This window comes from Trachurus japonicus, chromosome 4, assembly GCF_045865225.1.
Source record: "Trachurus japonicus isolate A0001 chromosome 4, Traja_1.0".
Classification (NCBI taxonomy): Eukaryota; Metazoa; Chordata; class Actinopteri; order Carangiformes; family Carangidae; genus Trachurus; species Trachurus japonicus.
Window position 1 is genome coordinate 4,700,648 of NC_140910.1, and position 12,011 is coordinate 4,712,658.

The 12,011-nt window shown below is 44.2% G+C and overlaps 1 pseudogene across 1 annotated transcript in view; it reads left to right on the forward strand.

Moving 5' to 3' along the window:
• The window catches only part of LOC146988314 (carnitine O-acetyltransferase-like), a 31,177-nt pseudogene extending 19,166 nt beyond the window's left edge, over window positions 1-12,011 (forward strand). Inside the window, exons 8-13 of the transcript XR_015035754.1 lie at window positions 3,562-3,681; window positions 7,962-8,084; window positions 8,921-9,056; window positions 9,319-9,381; window positions 9,891-10,028; window positions 11,793-12,011. The product of XR_015035754.1 is annotated as a carnitine O-acetyltransferase-like (transcript). The remainder of the gene's footprint in view (window positions 1-3,561; window positions 3,682-7,961; window positions 8,085-8,920; window positions 9,057-9,318; window positions 9,382-9,890; window positions 10,029-11,792) is intronic.

The following is a 12,011-nucleotide window of genomic DNA, read 5'->3' on the forward strand; positions in this document are numbered from 1 at the left end:
TTTTTTTTTATCATTGCAATTTTACCTGCAGAATCTGATCTTAATAAAGTGAAAAGACAAGATATTAGTAACTCTCAGTTGACATCATTGGCCAATTTATTAAATCTGTTTAAAAAGTATGACACTTAATTGGATTTGCATTGTAATTACTGATATTCAGTAAAATACATGGAAAGTCTTTTATTTTTGTCAATCTGATTGACAGGGTAGTGATCCAATCATGACAACACCATAATCAGCCTGTGCTCATACCGGGTAGTCTTACTGTAGATATTAATTTTATATTTCATTTAACTGAAAACATGAAATGAACAACACTCAAGTCAGCGTGTCTCAAGTCAAGTCCCGAGCCTTTAACGTCCAAGTCGAGTCTCAAGTCTTTTATTTTTGTCAAGTCAAATCACAAGTCATCAAAACAGACATTGGGCCCTAGTTTGGTGGCGCAGCGCAGGTGGCGCAAGGTAGCGCAGCTGGTGTAATGCAAGTTTCGACCAGCGCAGCCTAGCGCAAAGTCAGATTGGCAGATTGGTAGATCGCGCTGCGCTGAGATAGGCGTGGCCGCGCAGCAGGGGGAGGCGTCACAGATTCAGCTTGGTGCAGTGGAAGTTTCGTGCGAAAAAGTCCCGCCGAGGTTGCGCTGAAAGCTCGCCACCTCAAACCAGGGGTCTCATTTATAACCGTTGCGTACGCACAAAACGGGTCTGAAAGTGGCGTACGTGACTTTTCACGCCAAGGTTGTGATCTATAAAAAACAGACTTGACAGGAGAATGTGCGCAGCTCTAAGCAAACTCTGACCCTTGCGTACGCATGGTTTGGAGGAAAAGGGGAATTGGCGACACAGACGGTGTGGTGGTGAACTGAAGTCAGACTCAGGAAATGATGATGATTGAGAAGAACGATTATGTTTTTATTATCGGCCGTCACACATTTAGTTTCAACCCGTATGCGTTAGATCCATGTTGCCACGGTGACTTAATTCAACAGCGCCCTTATTTTGCATCGGACTGATGTTTCAGAAACATCTTCTTAGAATCTAACTTAAAATTCAAAATCAAAATTCCCTCTCTATATTTAATCACCACCATCTCTCCGTCATATTGTCCACTCCCAGAGCGCAGGAGGAGGAGAGGACGGCGCGGCTGCATGGAATAAATACATGGTGTAAATAACTATATGTTCCTATGATACTGTGAACATATGATCGAGAGTCAATTCAATCTCAAACCCTGGGGAAAAAAATCTAGTAATAGTTCGCACAATTGTTAGATTCTGTTTTCATGTTATCAAGAGAAGTGTCATGTTTGATCATTCCTCAGAATGTAACTGATTCTGCTAATTATTCAAAGTTTTATCGATCAGTCTAATTACTGTAAATAATACAGCGGTGCGTAATTCTGCACCACGGCACCGCTGGAGGAGAAAGGAGGGAGAGGGAGACCATGATGAATGGTTAATAACTCGTTTCAGATTAGAACTGTTGTCATTGTTGTAAATGTGCCGAACCGGGTCCAGCATGTGAGAGAGCAGCGCACCAAAACAACACCGCGTGCGCTCTGAGCCGCTGACGCCGTTAACAGCTGCAGCAACACGTCACGTCGCCACTTTCACACCTGCAGCTAATTCACAACACCGACAGAACAAGAGCACGTCAGGCTCATTGACATGCAGATGCATTCATGTGGTGGTTTGCATTGACCATCTACGGTTAAAACAGGGCGTGTACAGGGCGGAACGTGAAGCGGATTCAGCTGCGCACACTTGTAGGAACTCTGTGATTTATAAAGGGAAGTTTGCTTGCAAGTGTGCGTACGCAGGGTTTTATAAGTCTGAATATTTACTGGTGCACGCAAAACTTGGCTTTTGGGCGTACGCACCCTTTTAGTAACGATCCCATGCACAGTTTTATAAATGAGACCCCAGGTCTACTCTCAGCGCAGGGCGAAGCACAGCAGGTGCAGTGGAAGTTTGGCTGACTGACCTGCAGTGCACACACGTCACCAAGACCTCACAGGCAGATTTCCACAGTTCCAGGCACATTTCAATGCAATAAATATCCACAATAACCACTATTTAATGCAACTAATGGAATCAACACGTGAATTTATATCTATATAGATTGTCCCGTCACATCTGACGTCAGATCAAAGCAGAGATCAAAGGCTGTGGCACGCGTAATGGAAACTCCACCTGAATTAACACAGCAGGGACGAACTGGCACTGAAAAGCAGCTGTGGATGTCCCAAGAGCAGGACTGAGGGTGGAGGATGACTGCATGTCGCTGCCGTGCTGAGATACGCACTGTGCCGTTGTGATGATCCACTTTATTTATTTATTTACTTATTAATTCAGACCGCGTCGTCATGCGGCCGTAATGAAAAACAAAACACGAATCATCATCTCTCTTAGCCCACCACAACATCCTGGGTATCAGATAGTCAGTATATAGCCTATACTCAGCATCTCTATCACAGAAAAAAAAAGGAAAAAAAAGAGACGGACAGACAGAGAGAGAGAGAGAGAGAGAGAGCGTCCTTTACGCTGATTTCATCCCGCATGGTGTTTGTTTATGTTGTGATGAGTGTACACCTCTCATCTGTCTTACACAGGGAATAATAAATTGAATTGAATAAATGTGAGTTTCTTTATTAGTTTATTAGTTGTTGTTTTTTACACTGGGCAGCGGTTCTCAGTGTATCAGATCAAACCTGATTAAGGATATTAATAAACTCATTATTCGGACCTCCGGACCAAAACAGCTGTTTCCTCCTGGGAGAGGTTCGGCCTCTGGCGTCGCTGTCTCCTCCGTCCATGTCCTGTATAAAATTACAAACTTGCAGCGCGCATCGCCCGTGGCGCAGTTCAAGGTGAGGAGAGGAGCTCATTTGATTGGTTAAGATCCGAATCGACCTTTCTCTCCTCCTCCTGTCTCCCTCCCGCCCTCTCTCCTCCCCCTTTGCCGTTTGCGCCGGTAGGAGGGACGAGGGGAGGGCTTGCGCTGGCCTAAGTCGGACCGCGCTGCCCACCAAACTTGCGAAATGGACCTGGACACGCCTCGTTGGCGTGGCGAAGCTGCGCTGAGCTTAGACTTCGCTCGGTCTAGGAAACTAGTAGCCTCGTAAACCAGCCTCTCGCGGAAGTGCATTTCATTTCATTCCGAGGGAGAGTCTGGCCTCATCCCCATTCTAAGCGTTTGGACTGAAACCCTCAGAAGGCCGAGCCAATCAGCTGAATGGCTGAATGGGGTTGTCTGTCAACGCTACTACCAAAGATATTAAACCGTCTTTGCTACTACTCCCGCCCACCCCAAACGCTTAGGGGGGGATGAGGCCAGACTCTCCCGAGAAATGAAATGAAATGCATTTCCGCGAGAGGCTGGTTTACGAGGCTAGGAAACTAGGGCCCAAAGTCACAATGACTCGAGCCCCCGTCTCTGGTACGAGTGAATATAGGGTCCATACTTTTATGTATTTTATGAACCACCGTCAATTGTGGATTTTTATTCTTTGCCAAATTAGAGTTTGTTCTGTCTCACGTCTCATTTCCGTTCATTCTGGAAACAGGATGAAGCCAAAGACCACTCGGCCTCCAGAGGAGCCTTTGCCCATGCCCCAGAAACTACACTTCAACATTACACCTGAGGTCAAGAAGGACATTGAGGAGGCCAAGCAGCACATTGACAAGTGAGCCCAGTTTTAACCGTAGACTGTAAATAGAATGGACTTAGCATCCGTGACCTCACCCATTGGTTTTGGGGAGACGTTTTTGTGACTCAAATATGGCGGCCTGAACAGCGCCATGTTGGATTGGCCGGCCGAGAACCCGCCCACTGGCCTCGAAGCAGCTGTCCACGGGCCGCTCCGGACCTGTCACTCAACGTTTCCGCGCCCTAATTGGCCAGAGTTTTAACCAGTGCTTTAAGTGGGAAAAAATAAGTGCCGGTACTCCCCTTTTCAGCTGTTGGCTGGTAAATTAGGCGGTGGGCGGTCGATACCAGCACATCATTAAGTGACAGGCTACTTTACATTCAAATATGATGTTGATTAAAAAAAGAAAAACGTTCAATTGAACTTTCCAGAAAGATTTTTAAAAAGTATTTTCTTGTTAAAATCCATCTGTGAATAATGTATGACGACAAATGAATCAGTATTTGTTATTTTAAGTTTACCCACTTCATAAAGTATCTCTATCCTTCCCTAATTGCTGTCCTAAATTATTGCCAAATTAAAATTTTCACTAAAATCAAGAAGTTTTTGTGATTTGTGGCCAAATAAACAGCCTCCACAGACAGCTGTCATTGTTCTAACAAGCTGACAGCAACAGTTTCACAGTGTTTCTCAGTAAGAGCTTTCATTTTACTCTGCTCTTGTTAACGAGTAGTGTTAAGCATTTTGGGAAATATGACTCACATTTAAGCATGTTGAATACAGTAAGTGGAAGGCTACTTATTGGTAGGCTACCACTGGAAAGTCATGTAAATGGCTTTACACTGTAACTCACGAAGGTTTTAGTCGCTCCACATTCACATCTCGTCTGGACACATGGAGTTATACTATGACGAGGCAGCGGCGTGCGCTCCGTACGTGCATGTGAGAGAGTCATGGATGAGAGAGCGCACAGCGCGGCAGCCCCGCCCCTCAGTGAGAGACAGAGGAGCAGCGGAGAACAGGGCAACAGAACCGTGGCGTTCAGGGTGAAAGAGGCATCACTATCACAAATCGGTCAGAGAGAATGAGAACAGGACAGAGTATGTCCAGACTCCCGGTACTCCCCGGTACGCCGTAAAAAGTCCCGGTACGCCGGGGGTTAAAATCTAGAAGTGCCGGTACTCCGTACCGGTGAGTACCGGCCCACTTAAAGCACTGGTTTTAACCTAATAACAGTAAAACGCTAGAGTTAAAAAAAATTCACCCCCCTCAGAGTGTGTGCGGGGGTAGAAACTATCGATTGAGACCAAAGAACGTTCTGACACCAGGCTTTGATCATGTTTATTGAGGATGTAAAGTCGGCGATTTTAATGGAGAATGCTCCCTTCTGACACCAGCCCCCAGCGACAGCCGAGGGGATTGCAGTTTTTTGAACGCGGAAGTGAGCTTCACTTCTCAGACCGACAACTGCCCCCTTGGTCTTAACCAGTGTTAATTTCGTCAGATGAGACGAGACGAAAAATATTCGTCAACGATGGGTTTTTTCATGACGAAAACGAGACGAAATCAATGCCCTTAAGCACTGACTGACGAAATTTACACGCATTTTTTGTTGACGAAAAAAGACGCGACGAAATCTACTTAATCAAATAAAAACTTAATAACATGTCTCTTTCTTTTTTCGTCACAGACTTTTAAATTACAATCCAAAAAGTGCCACATCACTGGATGCATGTCAGGTTTTTTCTCCTCCTGCGCTGCTGCCAGGGGTGAGTGTGTGTGTGCCTGAGTGAGGAACACACACACACCCGTGCTGTCTGTGCTAAGTGCGGCGAGTAGGCTACAAACTGGCTAGGGGGGGGTACATGGCCATTGCAGGGGGGGGTGCGGGCGCTGTAAACCGGCAGCGGAATCGCTGCGAAGCTCCAAGCAACGGAAATTAGGGCTGCCCCCAAATAGTCGACCAAGCACTGGTCGACCAAAAAATCATTAGCCAACCAAAATTTCATTGGTCGATTGGTCGCAGGAAAAAAAAACAAACATTTGGAGCCGTGTCTTGTCAAAATTAAGCCAACATCAATGACTGAACTGTATATGAAAGGTAATGGGGCTTTTATTTTGAAGGGCCAGATACAGGAAGTCGTGACGTGACACTTTTTTTTTTTTTTTTTTTACACGGCACGGCCGGCACGGCAGTCTCTCTCGTATCACCGCTGTTCTCAACCATTAGCGGGTGCTGTCTGAGCCCCGGTCCCAGAGCTATAGCCCGGTCCCGTCCCACAGCGCTCACCGGCGGTCAGTCTCAGTGTCACGGAGCGGATCCATGTTGGTCCCCGCTGCAGTCAGAGACCCACACCCATAGACATTATGTCTATGCCTGCACCGCTCCACGCCGCGGACCCCCACCCCCGCACCCCCGTCACACAGCCTGAGCTCAGTAACTTTTTACTCTCCTCATCTACTGTGTTTATTGGTGATAAACGGGCATACTGCCGGTAATAACGGTGAAACCCGACTGGCTTGTTGTTGAATCTCGGACCCAACACGGCCGGAGTCACGAGCATTAATTAATTAATTCTCAACCTGACCGCGGGCCAAAAAAAAAAAAAAGAAAATTTAATTTTTTTTTTTTTTCCCCTCAAGGTGGGGGCTCGATTAGTCGACTAATCGCCATAAGTGACGACTATTGGTCGACCAACAAAATCTTTGGTCGGGGGCAGCCCTAACGGAAATCATGTGCGAGCCGGGGCCCTCCCGTTCACATCATTGCATTTGTCAATCGCTGTGTTTTATTTTGAAAATTAACCGGATTCTCTCGTTGTTTCTTTGTGCGACTTCCTGCCTGGCTTGACAGCATCGCTGGCGGCTCGCGGCCGCGGCGCTGCTGCTGTGAACCAGAGCGATATGGCTCTGGTGTACCAACACAATCGTTAACATCAAAGGGCTCCGCTTCTCGGCTACTCGCGGCGCTTCTGCGGCCGGTGTGTCCCTGGCGTGGACGCGTCTCCGCGCTGGTCGGTCGCTTCTACGCTGTGTGTGTGTGTTCATCTCTATTTAGATACTGACAAATAGCCTACATAAACGCACACACAAGCTGGAAAGTTGGCTCATCTGACAGCTGTCAATAATGACAAATCTTGTGAGATGAGTGAGGAAAAGACTAAAATTAATCTATTGGTTTGAGTAGATTAGTTGTGATTAACATTACTGTCAATCTGCTTTCAAAGACTAAAAAAAGACTATTGACTAAAACTATACTAAAATGCTTTGGATTTTCTTTGACTAAAACTAGACTAAAATGCCAAGACTTTTCGTCGACTAAAATGTGACTAAACAAAAAAGAATACAAGCTGACTAAATATGACTAAAACTTATAAGGGCATTTGACACAAGACTAAGACTAAAACTAAAGCCGACAAAATTAACACTGGTTTTAACCTATACGAAAAAGACAGACCCATGTGCTGCTGTGTGAACAGCCACATGTGGAAGTGGTCATTTTTCAACTTTAACACGACAGTTTAGAAAAAAAACTGTATGATCAAGGTATATGAACAGAGGTATATGAACCAGGTGAGCACGCTCAGAGGAATGTCAGTCTTGGTATATTATAAATCACAAATACAAATTCATAGTTATGTAATCAAATATATGCGATCATGCTAAAACAAACCAAAAGGAGGACAGAAACACACAAAAAAAACACCCATTTGTTTCTATTAATATCTTTTTCAGATATTAACACTTTGAAGCGTTCTATATTTAATTGTTGTCTTTTTGTAGCTTTGAAATTAAAGCATTTTTCCTACTATAATAATTAATATTATTCAGGTCCTTTCATTCTGCATCATCTCTTAAATCACCAAAGATAATAGGGCAACAGTGAACGGAAATCTGTTTACCAACTTGAATCCAAAACAGTGCAACTTGCAGTATCAAAATAAGTTCAGACTCCTCTTCAGAAACGTGGAATTGTTGGAACTAATTTATGTTGTGCACAGAAGCTGCAGGTTCAGGATGCTTTCAGTCTTGCACAGAGCTTGTTGCTCAGTATACAAACAACTGCCACTGGCAACACAGCACAGCTAACTAATAATAAACTCAGAAACAGGGTTCTTCAACAGAAGGAATCACTGATCCAGGACTATTGTAGATTGTAGGTATGAAGGTTTACAATCTCAATTCACTAGGTAGTAGCCAGACTCACTTGTATAACACAAACTAATTCTAAATAGGTTTTGACCACTGTTAGGTTTAGTTTGCTTGTATATAGACACAGAGATATGCTGACACCTCTCCCATCCCCACCTCCACAGAATGGTTCGAGACCTGACCCTGAGAATCACCACGTTCAACCACTTTGGAAAGAACGCCCTGAAGGCCCTCAAGATGAGCCCAGATGCATTTGTGCAGATGGCTATACAGCTAGCCTACTACAGGTGAGTGTGGAGGCGGACTGTTTATATTATAGGATATATTAATCATCAGGCTGTGTCCATCCCTGGAGCTGGGATGTGGTCATCAGCCAGTAACTGCAGCTACCAATGAACAAACATCTCACTGGATACTTAGTAAACTAGAATCACCTCCTTGTGTTTGTCTGTCTGTTTCAGTTACTGTTTATCCAGTGATGGAATATGAACCATTTGTGTGGCGGTTTTATCAAAATTGTTGTGTTAAGTCTTGAGGTTTGGCTAAATTGTGTTTTGTGAGGTTGGTACTGATTGAGCCTTGACCACCACTTTAGCAAATTAGAAGTTTATATAGGGCGTTAGAGATATCCTGACCTGGCTGTCCCCAATGAGAGAATAAGACCGACTGACAACCTGAAGAAAAATAATACATCCATGGGGCGTTTAGAGGGGTGCAGAATACAACTATTGCTTTTCCATAAAAAATTATGTTCAGTCTGAAATAAATCATTTAAGAAATTTTGATGGGTTCGACAATGACTTCCTGTTTACATTGTACCAGCCAGTGGCCGTCACTTCTCCACTGTTTTGCTAAGCCTCCTCCTGGTCATGTGCAGCCCCCCTTATAAACAATGGGTGGATTAATGGATTATCACATGTTACGATGTGTGTATTTGTGTAGTCTTATCTGTCACAAACAAGAGATTACGGTTTACGGGTGCATTTGTTGCGGACTCACGGTGCCACCGAGACCAGAGCTGTGATCGAAGGTTTGGTTTTCAGCCACAATGTGGAAGGAGCCTCCACTCTCCTTGTAACAAGTTACAAGTCATTTATCTAACATCTCTCCTGCTTGTTTCCAGGATTCACCACCAGTGCTGTCCAACCTTTGAACCAGCCTCCCTGCGTATGTTCAAACTGGGCCGTGTAGCTGCCATCCATTCAAACTCAAAGGCCTCTGCCGACTTTGTCAAGGCCTTTGATGACCCCAACATAAAGGTGTGATGATGCAACTATTATATCATCAACTATGTGTAACTACTAGCTGCATCTGATCGTATAGTCATTTCTAGTTTTGACACCCCTCATAGTAGCTACTGTCTCTGTGCCTAATATTTTACTTAACCACTGACCGTAATTTAGTGTTCAGCACACTTATGTTTGATTGGTCTGAGATATCAGACGGATCAGAGGTAATTGAGTAGGCTGCTTTACATCATCTACAGTGGCTGTAACACTTTTGTTTTCTTGTTTCACACAGAACTCAGAGAAGGCTGATTTATTGAAGAAAGCTATAAAAACACACAAGTGGTACACTAACATGGTGAGTATCATTTGCAGCACCCGTTCAGTATTGATTCAGTTTATTAGATTGATAGATATTTATTGTCATTGCATAATAAAAACAATACACAGAGCTTCATTCAGCAGTGATCTGCTCCGAATAGCTGCATACATAAAATGTACATACAAAGCTACGTATATACAAGATGCTTATTAGCCTATAGACATTGGTCCCAATGGTCTCTATATATTATTCCAACTCACACACATCAGGTTCTATATTATAATCATCTCTGTATATTTAATTGTCCTTGTCCAATTTAAGTGACTGAGAGGAGGTTATACTGTAGTAAATACACATCCGAGTCGGACACACATGAAGTGCTATACAACAGTGAAGGGTAGACAGAAGAGTAGCAGGTAAACAGCGTGTGAACTGAGCAGGTTTATGAATGTGAATGGGAAGGAATTGCATTTCAATGTCTGACAGAGTTGAAGGAAATGAGGATGAATATAAGGTGTGTGTTGGTGTGTTTTGCATCCTATCAGGTGGTCAGCGGTCAGGGAATAGAGGGACATCTGTTGGGTCTGAGGTTGCAGACAGCTGAAGAAAACATCCCCATGCCTGAACTCTTCACAGACGCCTCCTTCACCAAAGCTTTTGACTATCAAATCTCTACAAGCCAGGTAGGTGACATGAAGTAATGACACTGTGGTACCACTATAGAACCATGATCTATACCATAGCATCTTTATCCTATCACTTTGCCTACAGTATATAGCCACTCCAGCACTGACTGTACAGTACACATGTTTAATGATACTGTGACTCTGTAGTAGTGTTTGCTTTTGCATCACCACTGTGTTCTTTAAATGACGTTCTTGATGCATCATGCATTTATGTGTACCATGATACCACTGTACTGTGAGCAAACATCCATAGTAAGTTAAAGCAGAAGTAAGCGATCCGGTCGTTTTGGCTAATGCTGCGTTCCAGGCAGGCTTTTGAAACCGTAAATTACAGCTTCAAGTCACGACTTACGACTTTGTAGCGTTCCAGGCAACCCACTCGCGTTTTTCCGACCTGTTTTACCTGTGAAAGTCACTATAACGGCCACTCGTAACTTCTGACCCGTGAACTCGTACCAGATCGAACTGGTACGACTTCACAGGTCGGAAAAACACGAGTTACGAGTTGCCTTGAACGCAGCATAACTTCTTGTCAGCCAACGGAGTTAGCAGCCCCCGCCCTCGTCATGGATCTATTGGTCCTCGTCCCTACGTCACCACATTCAGGCACATCCCTTGGCTGCACACACACAGCCCTGCATGCCGTTCTCTCTCCTCATTGGATAAAACTTGTAGGATACGAGAAAAGTTTTCTCCTTGGCTCAGAGCAGAGCAGAGGGACTGACAGACCCGTGTTTCGGTCCAAACACTCTTTACAAGATTTAACTATTTAAGACTTATATTAACACAAAAATATTGCTTACTTCTGCTACTTGTTGAGTGCTGCACATAAGTATATTTAAGTATATTAAAGGGAATTGGCCCATTGCCATAATCCCAATAGTCTTAAGAGGTTCATTACCTTTACTTGTCGGTGCAAGCTAATTTTAGAATGGCGGAGCAGAGCCGTGAGCTGCTCAGAGCTACACTATGGAGGCTCATGGGATTTCTTGATTTCCCTCATCAAACTCATCAATACACAATCCAACAACTCCAAAACGCTCTGGTGGACAAGTTGTGACCTGCACATTCACCACGCTATGAGATAATAACGGAACGTTAGGAGACGGAGTTGTTTTCGCGGCAGATGAAGAGACCGCTTGCCGAAAAACTGCCCCCGACGGGAACGCACATCTGCGGTTGAGAACAAGAGCGTTTTGGAGTTGTTGGATTGTGTATTTGATGAGTTTGATAAGGGGAACCAAGGAAATTCCATTAGCCTCTGTAGCGTAGCTCTGAGCTCCGCGGTTCTAAAAACAGCTTGCACCGACAATTAAAGGTAACGAACCTACTCCTAAAACTATAGGGATTACGGCAATGGGCCAATTTGCCCAAATATTGAACTATCCCTTTAAGTAGTCCACTAGACTTCTGTGTAGACCATACTGTAGGACACACCCTGTTGAACCCTATTATTTAGCTCTTTACTGAATGATTATCATCTCAATTTTTAGACCAAACTGCATTATGATAATTGAACATGTACAATGAGAATACTTTTGCACAGAATATAAGAGCATGCAGGTGTATTTTGATATTGAAAAGCCAACCTGTGCTATTCAAAGCTATACAATACAATTTTATTTATTTTGCGATACAAAAATATCACACTGGGGCAAGTTGTCTCGGTCCTCTCTGGGCAAATTTCCAAATCAGAGAAACACATTATAGATGTGCACTATATGAATAAGTAACCACTGCTTCCTCTCTGTTCCCGGTCAGGTCATATCAAAGACCAACTTTCTGCCATGTGTCGGCCCTGAAACTGCCGACATGTACGACGTGTGCTACAGCATTCTGAGCGATCACATCAGCTTGATAGTGTCACGCTTTGAACCTCCCAACACCTGCAAAGAAACAAATGCAGAACGTCTGATTGAAGTCATGGTGGACGCATTGCTGGACATGAGGAAGATGCTGGAACACCAAGAGGCAGTTTGA